The sequence below is a fragment of the Psammomys obesus genome, unplaced genomic scaffold (assembly GCF_907164565.1).
Source record: "Psammomys obesus unplaced genomic scaffold, mPsaObe1.curated_primary_1811, whole genome shotgun sequence".
In the NCBI taxonomy this organism is placed as follows: Eukaryota; Metazoa; Chordata; class Mammalia; order Rodentia; family Muridae; genus Psammomys; species Psammomys obesus.
The window spans coordinates 35,558,463-35,573,315 of record NW_026596046.1 but is presented as its reverse complement, the minus strand read 5'-3'; the positions used below and the strand labels follow the sequence as shown (position 1 = coordinate 35,573,315).

At 51.2% G+C, this 14,853-nt stretch overlaps 1 protein-coding gene across 3 annotated transcripts in view; it reads left to right on the top strand.

The window, feature by feature from the left end:
- Positions 1–14,853, top strand: part of P2ry6 (pyrimidinergic receptor P2Y6) — a 36,645-nt gene that overhangs the window by 16,538 nt on the left and 5,254 nt on the right. Inside the window, exon 1 of one of the 3 annotated variants that reach the window (XM_055623381.1) lies at positions 14,317–14,372. The exons of the other annotated variants lie outside the window; for them this stretch is intronic. The gene's annotated coding sequence lies outside the window, so the exon portion shown is untranslated. Of the gene's footprint in view, positions 1–14,316; positions 14,373–14,853 lie in introns of those variants that run through there. 3 annotated transcript variants of the gene reach the window in all.

The window sequence follows — 14,853 nt, the reverse complement described above, 5'->3', positions numbered from 1 at the left end:
CACACACACACACACACACACACACACACACACACACACACACACACACACACACATTTTTCAAAGCAACCCTAGGTTGGAGAAATGGCTCAGGGGCTAAGAGCACCGGCTGTTCTTCTAGAGGACCAAGGTTCAATTCCCAGCACCCACATGGTGGCTCACAAACAATTTTAACTCCAGTTCCAGGAACTGGTGCTCACTTCTGGTCCCTGCAGGCCATGCACACAAGTAGTATACAGACATACAGGCAGGCAGAAACCCTCATACATATCAAATAAATGTTAAGCTGGGCAGTGGCGGTGCACACCATTAATCCCAGCGCTCAGAAGGCAGAGGCAGGCAATCTCTGAGTTCAGAGCCATCTTAGTCTACAGAATGAGGTTCAGGAAAGCCAGAGCTGCACAGAGAAACCTTATCTAGAAAAAATTAATTAATTAATTTTCAATTTTTTTTCTTTTGGTTTTTTTTTTTTAAACAGGTTTCCTCTGTGTAGCCCTGGCTGTCTTGTTACTTGGTCTTTAGACCAGGCTAGCCTTGAACTCAGAGATCCACCTGCCTTTGCCAAGGGCTAGGATTAAAGATGTGCACCACCAAACCAAGCCAACTTTTAAACTCTTATACACAGATGTTCATAACAGTTAAAAGTAGAAGTGATGTAAATGTCCACACACTGATAAATGAATAAACAAAATATAGCATGTTTGTATGATGGAAAATTATTATTCAGCAATGAGATTCAAAGTCTGCTCTAAGTTACCACATGAACGGACCTTGAAGACCCTGTGTTACATGAATAAGCCAGACACAGAAGAAGCACAGGTATAATTTCAGTGACACAAAATATCCAGAAACAATACATCCAGAAACACAAAAAGATGTTTACTAGTTTGGAGGAGAGGGGGAAAACAAAATAGCGAGTAGCTGCTAACGGATTCAGGGTTTCTTTCTGGACAGCGGTTCCCAGCCTTCCTAATGCTGCGACCCTTTAATACAGTTCCTCGTGTTGTGGTGGTCCCCCACGAATAAGATTATTTTCTTGCTGCTTCATCACTGTAATTTTGCTGCTCTTATGAACTACAGTGTAAGTATCTGATATGCAGAGTACCTGATGTGTGACCTCCACAGGGGTCACAATGTACAGGTTGAGGGCCACTGTTTTAGGGGTAATGGAGATATTCTTCCATGGCCACTCGGTCCTGTGGTCTTTAGGCCTGTGCTAGGGTGGAGCACCAGGGCAGAAAGGCGTGGTAGAGAAGATATGGAAAGAGGCAGAGAGAGAGAGTCCCCCATTAAGGCATCTCCTCTGCCTGTGATCTGCTTTCTTCATCTAGAACCCATCTCAGAACTATTCGCCATCTCCCAATAGTGCCATCAAGTAGGGACCACACCTTCAAAATATAACATTTAATATCCAAACTGTCAGAAAAGACTGAGACTGGCACTAACCACAAAACAGGCAAGTAGAGAAGCTTTGCTGAGTTTCCTGGCAACTGATGAGAAAAGGGAGAAGCAGCTCCCAAGGCAAGGAGCATGATGGACCCTTAGAGAAACTGTCCTTTCAGAGATGACAGTCCTAAAACTAGAGTTGGGCCACTGTGTCCTAAAAACAGGGTTCCCGTGCCCACCCCCACCTGAGGTTCTGCTGGTAAGAGACTCAAGGGTTGTGAGCCACCATGCCAGCCTGCTCCGGTGTCACGAACGCTGGCCAAAGACATAAAGCTGGTGGTTAGAGGTAAAGAGCTTTGCTCCTCACAGCAACAGGCAGAATAGCAGCCCTTGGACCAGTTTCCACAGGCCAAGGCAATGCGGGTGCTTGTGGGCTGTGGGACAAGGCACAGCATCAATGCCAGGGCTTAGGCGGTGTGTTTTGTGACGCGCAGGCAACCTGCCTGGGCTCTGTCTGGGAGGAAGACATCTTTCCTGTTCCAGACAGTCAACAGAGCAGATGCTGTCGATCTCTTCCCACGCCGTTTGCTCAAACACAGCCGGCTCTGCTCATGAGCTCTGCCAGGCTCTGCTGAACCCACGGAGGGCTGCCCAGAGCACGGGTGTGCTGTTCCGGGCTGGCAGCCCTGCCTCCCTTTTTCTGGTTGAATCTGTTTAAAACCATACACAACAAAACATATGCCACATTGCATTTTGTTTGTTTTTGTATTGTTTTGAGACAGAGTCTCCCAATATAGGTTCAACTGGCTAGAACTTGCTTTACAAATCAGGTTAGCCTTGAATTTGCAGTAATCCTCTAGTGACTTCCAGGCTCTGTGAGATTACATGCAGAGGACACCACACCCAGCTTAACCCCCTTTAAATTAAAATGAAAAGTACTCTGTATTTATTTTCGGTTTACATAGTATGAGTGCTTTGCTTGCACGTATGTATATCACGTGTGCCTGGTGCCTGGAGAGGTCAGAAGAGGGCATCAGATCCCCTGGAACTGGGATCATGGATGGTCATGAGCTACCATGTGGGTGCTGGGAACCAAACCCAGGTTTTCTGCAAGAGCAGCAAAGCTCTTACTGCTGAGCCATTTCTCCGGGCCATTTAACCCTTCCTGAGAGTGTACAGCTAAGTCACATTAACACATATGCATTACCGTGCGGTAATTGCCAACCTCCATCTCTAGAACCTTATCAACCTAGGGCATCCAAGGCCAAGCTGTGCCACAAGCCTGAAACCAGCCCCAGCCACACAGTGAGAGCAGGTCTCCCACTTCCCTCCCAACCCCTGCACCTCACTTCTGCCTCTGGATAAGCCCTTCCTGTAAGTGCGAGTGTCCATTGTCTCACTTGGCACAGTATGTTCAAGGTTCATCTTTGTCACAGCCCACTATCAGAACTTCCTCCCTCTCCAAGACCTTGGTTTGGATTCCAGAGCTGGAACTGCTAGATGATCTGCTAATTCTGAGGTGTGTGTTTATTTTAAGAATCCTCCACATTGTTTTTCACAGGGCCTGTGCCATTTTACACTCCTGTCAGTAAGGCACAGAATTTGCACTTCTCCATCTCCTCACCAACCCTTGCTATTTTCTAGTTTGTGGTTTGGGCTTTACATTTTATTTATTCACGTGTGTGTGTGCGCGCCTGCGTGCATGTATACCGGTAAATGGGCAGGTGGGTGGAGGTGATCCTATACCACAGCACACGTAACTTCTTGGGAGTCAGCTCCCCCTTCCTCCCTGCTTTGAGGCAGAGTCTCTCTCGTTTCCTGCTGTGCTGCCCGGAAATGACCTTCCTGCCTGCCCAGTCTCCTGTCTTACATAGGAGTACCGGGACTACAGGTGCAGGCCAGCACATCTGGCTTTTCGTATGGACTCTAGAAGCACTTTCAGCCCCTGAGCCACCTCCCCGGTGTCCATGCCCCGGGAGTCATAGTCACTGTCCTGGGGATCTCTTGGCTTTAATTCTCATGTCTCTGAGGATTAGTGGGCCGAGCACCCTCTCACTGGGCGTGCATTAACCGTTTGCTTATCTTCTTTGGAGAAGTGTCTATTCAAGCCCTTCACTGAGTTTGGGTTTTTGTTTTGTTCTTTTGTGTGTGTATGTGGTTTGTTTTTGTGTTTTGTGACAGGCTCTCTCCATGTACCCCCTGGCTGGCCTGGTACTCATTACTCATTCTGCAGACCAGGCTAGCCCTGAACTGGTATTAATTCCTAACCAGACAAGATTTCCAAATACTTTCATGGGGGAGATGCTTTCTACTCTGATGATAATGTTCCTTTTTACACAAAGACTTTTCGTTTTGATGAAATCAAATTAATCCATTTTACTGTTGTTGCCTGTGCATTTGGTATCACGGTAGTGATTGTTTTAATTACAAATATCCAACCCATTTAATTCCAAATTTATCCAATTTCTTTCTTGGACAAGTTTATCAGCTCGTGTGAAAAAAGGTCTGGGTCTGACACAGCTGGAGCCAGCACTTACGTCACACTCTCTTTGTATTACTTCTCTGGGTTCCTATACACTCACTTAAATTCTCTCTAGAATTGTCAAGCTTTCACAGTCCTCACAGCTGATAACGTAGGTGAAAGGAGAGAAACTCTTCCTTCCATGCTGGTCACACAAAAATTCCTGAGGCAGATATTCCTCCCCTGAAGGTGTGCAGGAAGCTGACAGGCATCCCAGGTCGGTCAGGAAGCTCCACTTCAGAGGACATCCTGCGCGTTGGCTTCCCATGGATATAGGGAGATTGCTTCTAGTTGGTTCTGAAGACTCCCTGGAGGAGGTGGCTCCTATGGAGATGGAGGGTGAGCCCAGGGCTGCTTTCTCTGCCACCCCAGATCCTCCCCAGCCCAGCTGTGGTGCTGTGTAGATGTGGACTCTTGAGGTCATAGCCGGTAGCCATTCCTGTCTATACTGCCTTGGGATAAGGTCTTGGTGTCTTGCTTTCTCATCCTGAGGCGACAATGACAAGTCCTGTCTCACAGGGCCTTTATGAGGCTTGAATGGGGGCACCTAAGGTCCAACCGCTTGGCTCATGATCATCACTTAGCTCTACCTTTCTAACCATACTTGCCAGGACACTGGCGTCTCCCACTCTGCTCACCATCTTCAAGGGCCTCACCTCTGCCCTCTCTGGCTACTCTGCCTGAAACGCCCTTGGCCTCTTGATTCCCTTGGCTGTTTCCTTACCACTTGCTCCTTGGTGAGCTTTTCCTGCCTGCAGAATCCCTTCCTGCTTACGTCTCCTGAAGGATTCAGACACCCATGTCTGCTTGGCTTGCGGAAAGTGTCCTTCTCCACGCTGAGCTCCTGAGGGCAGGACCTGTTTGCCCTGTCAATGCATTTTCTTTCAGTGGGAGTCTGCCAGCTGCCAACATGAGAAGAGGGCTCTCTAGGGAAGGAAACAGCACTGGCCAGGAAACAAAGGACCGAACAGCTGGTCTCAGGAACTCAGAGCGGAGCAGTGTGCGTGTGTGCATGAGTGTGTGCGTGCGTGCGTGCGAGAGGCAGGGGGTGCTAAGAAGGGAGAAGTCGGCAGGCCCGGGTTCTGTGGTACTCAGCTCTGGGAAGCCAGAGAGGGCCAGGAAGACAAGTGAGGATGTCGGGGTTTTGCTGAGCCAGCTCTGCTAGCTCATGGAATCAGGATGAGCTGACAAACAAAACCACAGCGGACAGCAGAGCTTGGGAGCTGTGGAACAGAGCCTCAGCTATCCTGACAAGAAAGAGGCAATGAATGGGCTCCAATCTATTGGCCTTTTCTCTGTAGGATTTAAGGATTTTTTTTTTTTTTAAACAGGATCTCATGTAACCCAGGCTGCCTTCAATCTCAGCCTGTAGCTGGGGATTATCTTGAACGCTGGATCCTCCTGTGTCTACCTCTTAAGTGTTAGGATTTCAGCTGTGTGTTGCCATGCACAGTTTCTGCAGTGCTAGGGAGCAAACCCAGGGCTTCATGAATGCTGGACAAATACTTTGCCAACTGAGCTGCGTTCTAATCTAAATAGTAACTAGCTTTTCCATGCCATTCCATAGACTCTCCAACCTTTTCTCCACCCTGCGTAGGGTTCAGATCAAGCAAGGACCCTGATGTTCGGGGACTCAGTCAAGTTTGTAGGCTCTAAAACTAGAACACACATCCCCACCCCAGGAAGGCTGGCGGAGGCAGGACCGGGGACAGAGCATAGCTGAACAGTGTCCATGAGATTGTCGGTGTGACCCTGAGCTCCACCGCCCAAGAGGAAACCAGACCAGGCCCACAGCACTCTGGAACAGCTGGCACACAGTTTCTTCCTGTTCTGCCCTGTTCGGCTTGGTGTCGCCGAGGCAGCCCATCACGGCAGGGAGGTGCGCCTTGGGAGCCAGGCTGGACACCAAGCCAGGCAGTGCCCTGCTCCCAGCCCAACAACCAGATGGCCGTGCTGCTCCAGAACCAATGCCTCTCCTCTCTCGGACACAGTTTCCTGTCCTGCAAAAGCAGATGCAATGAGAACTCATGAATTCTAAGGGCATCCCTCTGCTGTCACAGGTGGGGTGACATGGGCCTGAAGGGGGGCCGAGATCTGGAATCTTCCAAGTTCCCAGAAACCTGAGCCAGTACCTTGTTTTTCCAGAAACAGGGAGCCAGACCGAAGTGAGGAGATCCTTACAGGTAGACTGAGTCACCAGAGTCACCTAGTCCCAGAGGTCCTGCGGCCTCTTTTTGTTGTTGTTTGTTTTGTTTTTTTGGTGGGTTGGAAGGGTTTTTTTGTTTTTGTTGTTTGTTTGTTTGTTTGTTTGGGACAGGGTCTTTCTGTGTACCCCTGGCTGTCCTGGAACTCACTCTGTAGAGCAGGCTGGCCTCAAACTCTCAGAGCTCTGACTCTGCCTCTCTCTAAGTTCCCGTTTTCCTCCTATGCCATCCGGGCAGGGGCCGGTCCTTTCCCGAAAACCTCAGATCAGTCCTCCTTCCCCGGCCCTGCAGCAGCTTCAAGTGCTTCTGCGATGGGTGTCAAGCCACAGTCACCTGCAGCCGCTGAGCCCCTCAGCCCTCCAGCTTTGTTTGTCAGCTCATTTCAGAGGTTTCTTTATGAGCTCCTCTGTCTCATTTCGCCAGCATCATCTAGGGGTGTCTGCTGTTCTCCCTCACTGTGCCCTGTGTTTGACCACAGGGGTGTGAGAAGTGGGTGCAGGCAGGAAGTGGATGGCTCACCCACAAGTCTGAAGATGAAAGAGGAAGAGACACATCTGGAGAGATATGTGAGGTCAAGGGAGCGTGGCTGTTTTTTTTCTGAAAGGGAAGTGCTGGCTGAGGGTAAGGAGCCAAGAGGAAAGCTAAGGAAGGGAAGGAGGGAAGAAAGGAGCAGATGGTTCACTAGGTGGCAGGAAGTTGAAGCTGATCCATCATCTAGGGGCTGCTGGGATTGAAGATGTAGAAGTGAGGACAGAGAAAAGTAGGCTGAGAAGAGAAGGAAGTAAAGTCATGCCAGGTCAAGCAAAAGGTGGGAGAGCCAGCAGAGGAGGGAGACAGTGGCACTCAGTCCTGTCCTCAAGCCATGCTCAAGGTACCAACTCACTGGCTGTGTACACGTGGGTCTGGGTCCTGGGGTGGGGTGCAGGTAGCCCAGGGAGGCCCAGGTGCTCCTGCACCAGAGGCCCCATACAGAAGGAGCAGTTATGTAAAGCTGGAAGCTGGGAACACAGGCCAAGCAGACAGAAGCCAATGCGGGTGCCCAGAGGAGATTCAGATCAGAGAGGAGAGACGCCTGGAGATGACAGAGGACAGGGCAGAGAACCAAGACAGGCAGCCTATTCCGCAGTTCACATCCTGATCTGCTCAGAAGGCCTGACAGAAACAGCTCCAGAAGTAGCCTGTCCATAAATTAGTCTCTGCTGCTCCTGGTCCCCTCAAACCACATACTGCAAGTCAAAACTAGGCTTGCCGCACAAAGTTCAAGCCAAGTTCCCGTGCCCCCCATTAGGGTTCTACTCCCAACCCCAATGTACACAAGCTTGAGCCACTCCTGGGATTCCACCCTCCCACAAATACTTCCTGAGCACCTACTGTGTGCAGGCACCATCCTAGAGTGGGGATACTGCAAAGGAAAGCTGAAAACCTGGTGATCAGCAACAAATAAGTGGAACAGTTGTTCAAAGACGGTGAGTGCAGACAAGCACAGTAGTGCACACTTAGAGTCCACGCACTTGAAAGGCTAAGCCAGGAGGATCACCATGAGTTCCAGGACAGCCTGGGCTACAGAGTAAGACTCTGCCTTAAAAACACACACACACACAAATGGGCCTGGTGTATAGCTCAGCTGGCAGAGCCCTTATCTAGGATACGTGAATACCTGGGTCCTCAGATGCATAAGCTAGGTTGATGGCACAGGCCTCTAACCCCAGAGCGTGGGAAGTCATCTTCAGCTACATAGTGAGTTTGAGGCTAGCCTGGGCTATGAGAGACCCTGTCTTAAGGAAGGAAGAAAGGAAGGAAGGAAGGAAGGAAGGAAGGAAGGAAGGAAGGAAGGAAGGAAGGAAGGAAAGGAAAGGATGAGGAGAGAGGGTTGCTGATGAGATGGCTCAGCAGGTAAGGACACTTGCCCCCAAGCCTGACCGGAGTTCAGTTTCCCGGACACATACGCTAGGAGGAGGAGGAGAAGGGAGCGGGGAGAACTGATTCCTCTGAGTTGCTCTCTGACCTCCAACTCTTGCACCATGACTCTCAAATGTGTGTGTGCACACATGTAAATAAACATTACAAAGCACACATATAAATAAACGAATGTAGTAATGAAGAACTGAAGGCGCTGAGGAGAAAAATATAACAGGTCAGGGGAAATCCCACACATGTGTAGGCTTTAGCTAGGGTGGCGAAGGAAGGACTCTCAGGGATGGTGTCATCTGAGTGACACTTGAAGGGAGAGAGAGAGCTCTGTGTTCTTCACAGCTATGTCCACGACAGAAGCCACCTGTCACCCCCCCCCAGCCTCCCCCACTTCACGCTGAGCCAGGAGTCACTTTGATATCCTTCTAATGTCCCTCCTGGCCAACCTCAGACACCTGCAAAACCCTCTCCCACCTACCTGGGTGGGCCCCAGTCCCACGAGGTCCACACCGGAGGATGGAAGGAAGTCTGGACATATGCTGGGAGGTGCATAGCACGCTTGGCTACAGGTCTGTTTTGAAGTTTTACTGTCACATGGTGTGGCCCAGGTTCCCCTGGATCTAGAAGTGAGCTTAGGAATCCGGTGGTGGGAATGAATGACCTTGGGATGATTCCCCACAAGGTAGAGTCAGTGAGTAGCAGCATATCTCAGGGCCTGGGGTGACCACGCACATCTCCCAGGGAGCTTCCTCAGTGTGGCCTATGGCAGACCCAGGAGAAGTAAGCTCCATATCAAGTATGGAAACAGAGGTCAGACAAGCCGCTTCGGAGGCTTTGAAGTCTCTCTGGGGAGAAGAGGAGCTCTGAGTCATGTGATCTTGAGACCTGTCTGCTTCAGCAGATCTAGAACCCAGAGTCCTGCCACTGATTCCTGACTCTGGGGGTCAGAGGGATGTCTTGTCTCTGTCAGGCGGGCTCAGGCCTCAGGAGATGCTAGGGATGGTTAGAGCAGGACCTGCGACAGAAGCTGGCTCTCATGGGAGGTGAGCTGTCCTCTGAGGCTCCCCCGGCCCAGCCTTACACTAGAACTGTGCAGAGCTGGGTACCTTTGAGCCTTGCTGTCTCGTCTCTGAAATGGGCAATAGACACTCAGATGGTGTGAGTGAATGCGCCTTCCTAAGGTTGAGGCTGGGGAGTCAGGCAGGCCACAATTCCTGTGGCCAGTGCCCCAGCTCCCAACAAATATGTCATCAGTCCAGACAGCTCAGTGTGTAAAGGTGATTGTCTCCAAGCAGCCTGAGCTACATGGTAGAAGGAGGAAACTGGCAACCACAAGTTGTCTTCTGACCTCCACACACACGCTGTGGCCTACACACACACACACACACACACAGTAATTGACTGAACTCAATAGCAATAAGGGTAGAGCCCTGTGTCTTATCTTCATGGACTGAATTCACTCATCTAACCTTTCCCAGGGTTTTCAGGGAACTGGAGAGCTAAGAGCAAAGCATATCTTGTTGTCAGTGTCTCACAAAGTTAGAAGAGGGAGGGAGTTAGTCTGTGTGATCCAGACCCTTGGGTCCCCGCCTCTTAACCTCCATTGTTTTAGCCTATTGCTAGGAACTGGTGCAGAGGCGGTTCTATTGTGCACACTGGCAGTCTTCTAACTGCCTTGGCTTCAGGTTTCTGGTAGGAAAATGTCACCTCTCTTCCCAGCACTGACTTTATCATTACTCAAATCTGCATTCAGCTCCCAGCTGGCCATTGACTCACCATCACCGTGGACAAGTCACCAATGTGTCTAAGCCAAGTCATCACTGTTACAAAAATCTGTGAGACAGTCATTTAAGTATCTGTTTTGGTTCACGATTTCAAAGGTTTCCATCTCTTGGCCTCAGAGCTATGGGCCTGCAGCAAAGCAGGAACCTCACAGTGGAGGGCACGGTGGAACATCCAAGCAATAGCCCACTTGAGTCTCTCTGCAGTGGGACCAGAACCATGCATTCCATGTAAGGTTCTAGCGCCAGAGCCTTTAACCCAGGGTCCACTTCCACTGAGCAGCCAAGGAGTTAGCACTGAGTATCAGGGAACATGGGGCGCAAGGATGTGAAGTTACCTCTAGGATGCCCAGCAGGTGGAGTCCAGCTGGCTTCCACTCTCCTGCCTGGGACTACTGAGATGACGGTGGTCAGTCTGAGAACTTCCCTTGCTGCCATGGTGCTCCACCAGATAGTCCCTCAGTCCCCACCTGCCCTCCTGTTCCAGTTTTCCATGCAGAGACGATGAATTTCTAGACCAACACGGTGTGAGAGGATGTGCTGGTCCTACTACAGGTCAGAACCATAGGCAAGCTGGCTGGTTTAAATATCTATTTAAAGCTGAGCGGTGGTGGTACACACCTTTTATCCCAGCAGTCAAGAGGGAGAGGCAGGTGCATCTTTGTGATTTGGAAGCCAGCCTGGTCTTCAAAGTGAGTTCTAAGACAGCCAGGGATTAAACAAAGAAACTCTGTCTAGGATAGATAGATAGATAGATAGATAGATAGATAGATAGATAGATAGATAGATAGATAATATTTTATATATTACACATATCAATTTTTGCACGTGAGTGTGGATGCCTGTGGAGGTCAGAGGCATCAGATTCCCTGAAGTTAGAGTTACAGGCAGTTGTAAGTCTGATATAGAGTCTGGGAACCAAACCCTAGTCTTCTGCAAGAACAGCATAAGCTCTTAACCACTTAGCAATCTCTCCAGGCCTTTCCTTTCTTTTCTTACTATAAAGTCTCATGTATCCCAGGCTGCCTTTGAACTCACATAGCTGAGAATGACCTTAAACTCTGGATCTGCCCGCTTCCATCCCCCCATGCATGGATTACACAGTGCTAGGGACCAGATCCAGGGTTTTGTAACATTAAGCAAGTATTCTGCCAGCAAAGCTACATCCCCAGTTCCTCGTTCCAATTTGCTATGTACTTGAGGATGAACTTGAACTTCTGAGGGTGGGTGGTTTGTTTGTTTGTTTGTTTGAGACAGGGTTTCTCTTGGCTGTCCTGGACTCCCTTTGTAGACCAGACTGTCCTCGAACTCACAGAGATCTGTCGGCCTCTCCTCCCTGAGTGCTGGGCTTACATGTGTACCTGGCTGAATTTGAACTCCTACCTTCATAGTGTAAGGGCTACAGGTCTGCACTTCGTACCTGGCTTTGGAAGGTTGATATCAAGGAATAGAAACCCAGGTCTAGTAGACTGAGGCAAAATAAGAGTTAATGGGAGGTTAAAGCCTCAGACATAGCTGGATCCAGAGTTCGGTGGTTCTCGGGGGGGGGGGGGGCCTTTCTCTACTCTGCCACCCTTGGACTGTAACAGTCTCCTCCCTGTGGTTGTATTTTCATAGGCCCATGCCTGGCACACAGTCCAGACAGCTATGACAGCTTTACAAGCCCAGAAAAAAAAAATAAATAAAATTCCTCTCCTTTTCAACCATCTAGCAAAAGTCCAGCCTGGACTTCCTGACATCCAGTGGGGGACACTCACCACCCCTGAGGTGGTCACAGAGGCCCGAGGAGCACAATGGGCAGGTCACTCTCCCACATCATCTGAAACGAGGGCTCCTCCAACAGGCCACATGCTGGCCTGAGCCATGTCTTCCCAGCACTGCCTGGAGCCTGGTTATTGGAGGATGGACAGGTCTGGGTCACTAGTGGACTGCAGCTAACTTACGTCCACACAGCAGAGCAGCTGGCGTTTACTGGGAGGCTGACTAGCCGGTCTGCAGGGAAAGGAAGAGCCTGGGGCCCTGGGCCAGGCTTTATCGGAAGTGCTGGTAGAGGCAGGGGTCCCAGAAGGAGGGCTACGAAATTCCTACCCATGGAAGCACAGGAAGGGGCCCTAGACCCAGGCTGCAGCTTCTCCTTCATACTCAGAATGGAGCTTTCAGTTCCACATGGTCCCTGCTGAGCAGAACGGAGAAGGGGAAGTACAAAGGGAGAAGAGAAAGCAGATTCCTGACCTCCCTGCAGCCCTGTGCTGGGTTTTCTTTCTGTAGCCCGGTGAGACCAGAACTGTCCAAACGGGGATTCTGTTCCCTGCCCACTGTCCTCTTCCTGCCATGGGCTGGCATCAGGAACCCGGCCCCCAGCTGGATAGAGGTGGGTTCCAGGGCACTCAGGCTGGATGCCACACAGGCTCAGGGCTCAGTGATTCCTGGAACAGAGTCTATAATGTCTCTGTAAGTAAGAGAACACACTACTATAAGTTTCTCAGGATCAGAGAGGGGAACAGCTGGCCCTAGGCCACGCAGCAGACTGATGGTGGGTCTTAGCCTGACTCAGAAGAAGGAAACCAAGTCTTGGCCCCTGACATCCTGTGCCTTTGCTGCTGAAGTCACGGGCCAGGGGTACAGTAAGGGGCTTTCCCAGCTTGCTTTCCTGGCAAGGAGGCAGCCCAAGTTGGGAAGCTTCTCCCCAGATCCAGCAGCAGGGGACTGTAGGTGGTGACTCAGGCTTCCAGCTCCTGCCTCTGTCCTACAGGCTTCCTCGTCTAGACATGAAGGGCCATGCAAAAGGAACCCTGAGATCCCAAAGATCTGAGTAGCACCAAGAGCACTGAACCAGTCCTGGTGTCTACATCCAATTGATGACGATACAGAACTGACCTCACAGTTACCACCTGGACTGAGAAAGAAGAACAAAGTGGAGGCTGTCCCTTGGTGGGGTGAAGGGCTGTGGTATTTTTATGGTGGTTACCAGGAAGCTGGGTGGAGGATGCCTGGTGTCAGGGTCAGACATTGAGAGGCAGAGGATCAGAGAGGCCTGAGCTTGTTGGGGTGGATACATAGGAAGAAACCCGAGGAGAGCCAGAGGAATGTGGCTAGGGACACCTGCCCTGGGCTGCTCAGTGCCAGCCTGAGGTGGCCTGTGAAGCGTGGGCACCAGCCTGGTCCTCATCCAGGTCAGCTGTCCACTGGCGCCATCTCATGGCTACAGGCTCTCATTACAGGAAAAACTCCGATCCCTGGAGGAGCCAAAACCATCTAGAGGTCTGACCCAAGCCTTGCCCCATATTCCTTTACACCTTCAAAGTTGCTCAGTCTTGGAACTGACCCTGGTGCCATTGGAGACTGTCCTGGGAACACCAAAAGAAGCTAGCCACTGGGAAGAAGGCCAGGTCACCGTACCTGCTCGGAGCTCCCGGCACACGCCCGAATGGACTGTAGCTGCCCAGTTTGTACACAGCTGGCCAAGTGTCTACCTGCATTTCTATCAGGGCCTCACTCTGGTTGAAAGTTTCATCCCCCTCTCGGTTCCCCAGTCCTGTAAAGCGGCTTGGGGCAAGCTCAGTGTACGGATGGCCTCTACATCCTAGAAGCCTCCTCTACGAGTGACAGAGTGAAAAGAATCCTGTCTATGATATTTCAACACGCAGGTGGCAGCTGTGACATCCCAGCCAGCAGCTAAGAGAGGCAGATGGGAGTGGGAGCAGAGCTTACCAGCTTGGCATTCTCTCGACGCCCTACCCCATCCACCCTCCTCAGGGGCTCCCCACCAAAGCCCATCTCCTTCCCCTCCGAATGCTGCCTCCACCCTGGGGAACACCTCTCATCCTCTGGTTCTTCCAACATCTACCAAGCCCCATTTCTGTGACCACCACCACACCCACCCTCATGAGCCTGGTTTTTTGTGTCAAAGGGACAGTGACTGCTAATTGGGGAATGCTGGGGGAGCTGATGGCATACAGCGGGTGCTTAATAAAGGCTTGTGCTGACAAGGACATGTGGGGATGAAAGAGTGAGAAGTAGCTAGTTAAGTGGGTACCTAAGAGGATTGTCACCTCAAGGGAGGCGCCGCTGGGCATGTCAGTCGATGGTCTACCCAATGAGTGGAGGATGGGGAGGATGGGATCCGAGAAATGGATGGATTCTGGGTGGCTCAGGTGTGACAGCTAAGGGAAGGGTTGGGAGCTGTGGTAACCCACCTGCCATGGAAAATGCTGAGGAGATCTGTGTGGAAAGTGGTCTGCTCGCCCCCCATCCCTCTCTCTGTCCCCTCCTCCCACAGCTGGAGAGGGAGTTCTGGGAAGGATGCCTTTTGTTCAGCTCTGTGCTCTTTCAGGATGTTCCCACCAGGCCAAGGTGTGGGGGGATGGGGGTGGCAGGGAGGAGTCCCCTACGCCCCCACCAAGGACTATTTCAGTCAGAGCCAGAAGGGTCAGGAAGCAGAGGAAGCTGTCCAAAGCCACGCCAGAGATGTGACAGTGTGGCTGAGGACATGGGCAGTTCTGCGTCTGAGTGTCCTTTGCCCAAACACGCTTTGTACCATCAACCCATGTCAGTGATTGGACGCTGCATGTGAGTGTCTGGGTCTTGAGAAAATGGGCCAATGTGGGGTGGGATAGGGGTGGATGGACAAGCTGGGTGGGGACTGTTCAGCCGAGGACTCAAAGGAGGGTAAGATGGGCTCTTGAGCATTGAAGGACTTAGGTTCTGAGCTTAGGGGGGTGCCCCGGTTCTGATCCTTGAGGGGGACTTAGGTTCCGGCTAACAGAGGTGGACGAAGAGCATGTCTGTGAAGAGATCAGCAAAGATGGACAGACCAGAGAGGGTGCTGCGTCTGTTGCCAGCGGCTATGCAGTGTTGGGCACAGTGTGATGAATTTGAGGAAAGACAGGGATGAGGGGAGTGTGGAGAGCACCTGGGGGCTTTCAGACAGTGCCAGCGGGCTGCAGGGGCCTTGGACATCAGGAGAAGGGCTCAGGTGTTTCCCTAGGAGCAGAGGCGCTTCTTAAAAGCTTCCTACTGCAGGCAGCATAGCTGCAGTCCAGAGAGAAGC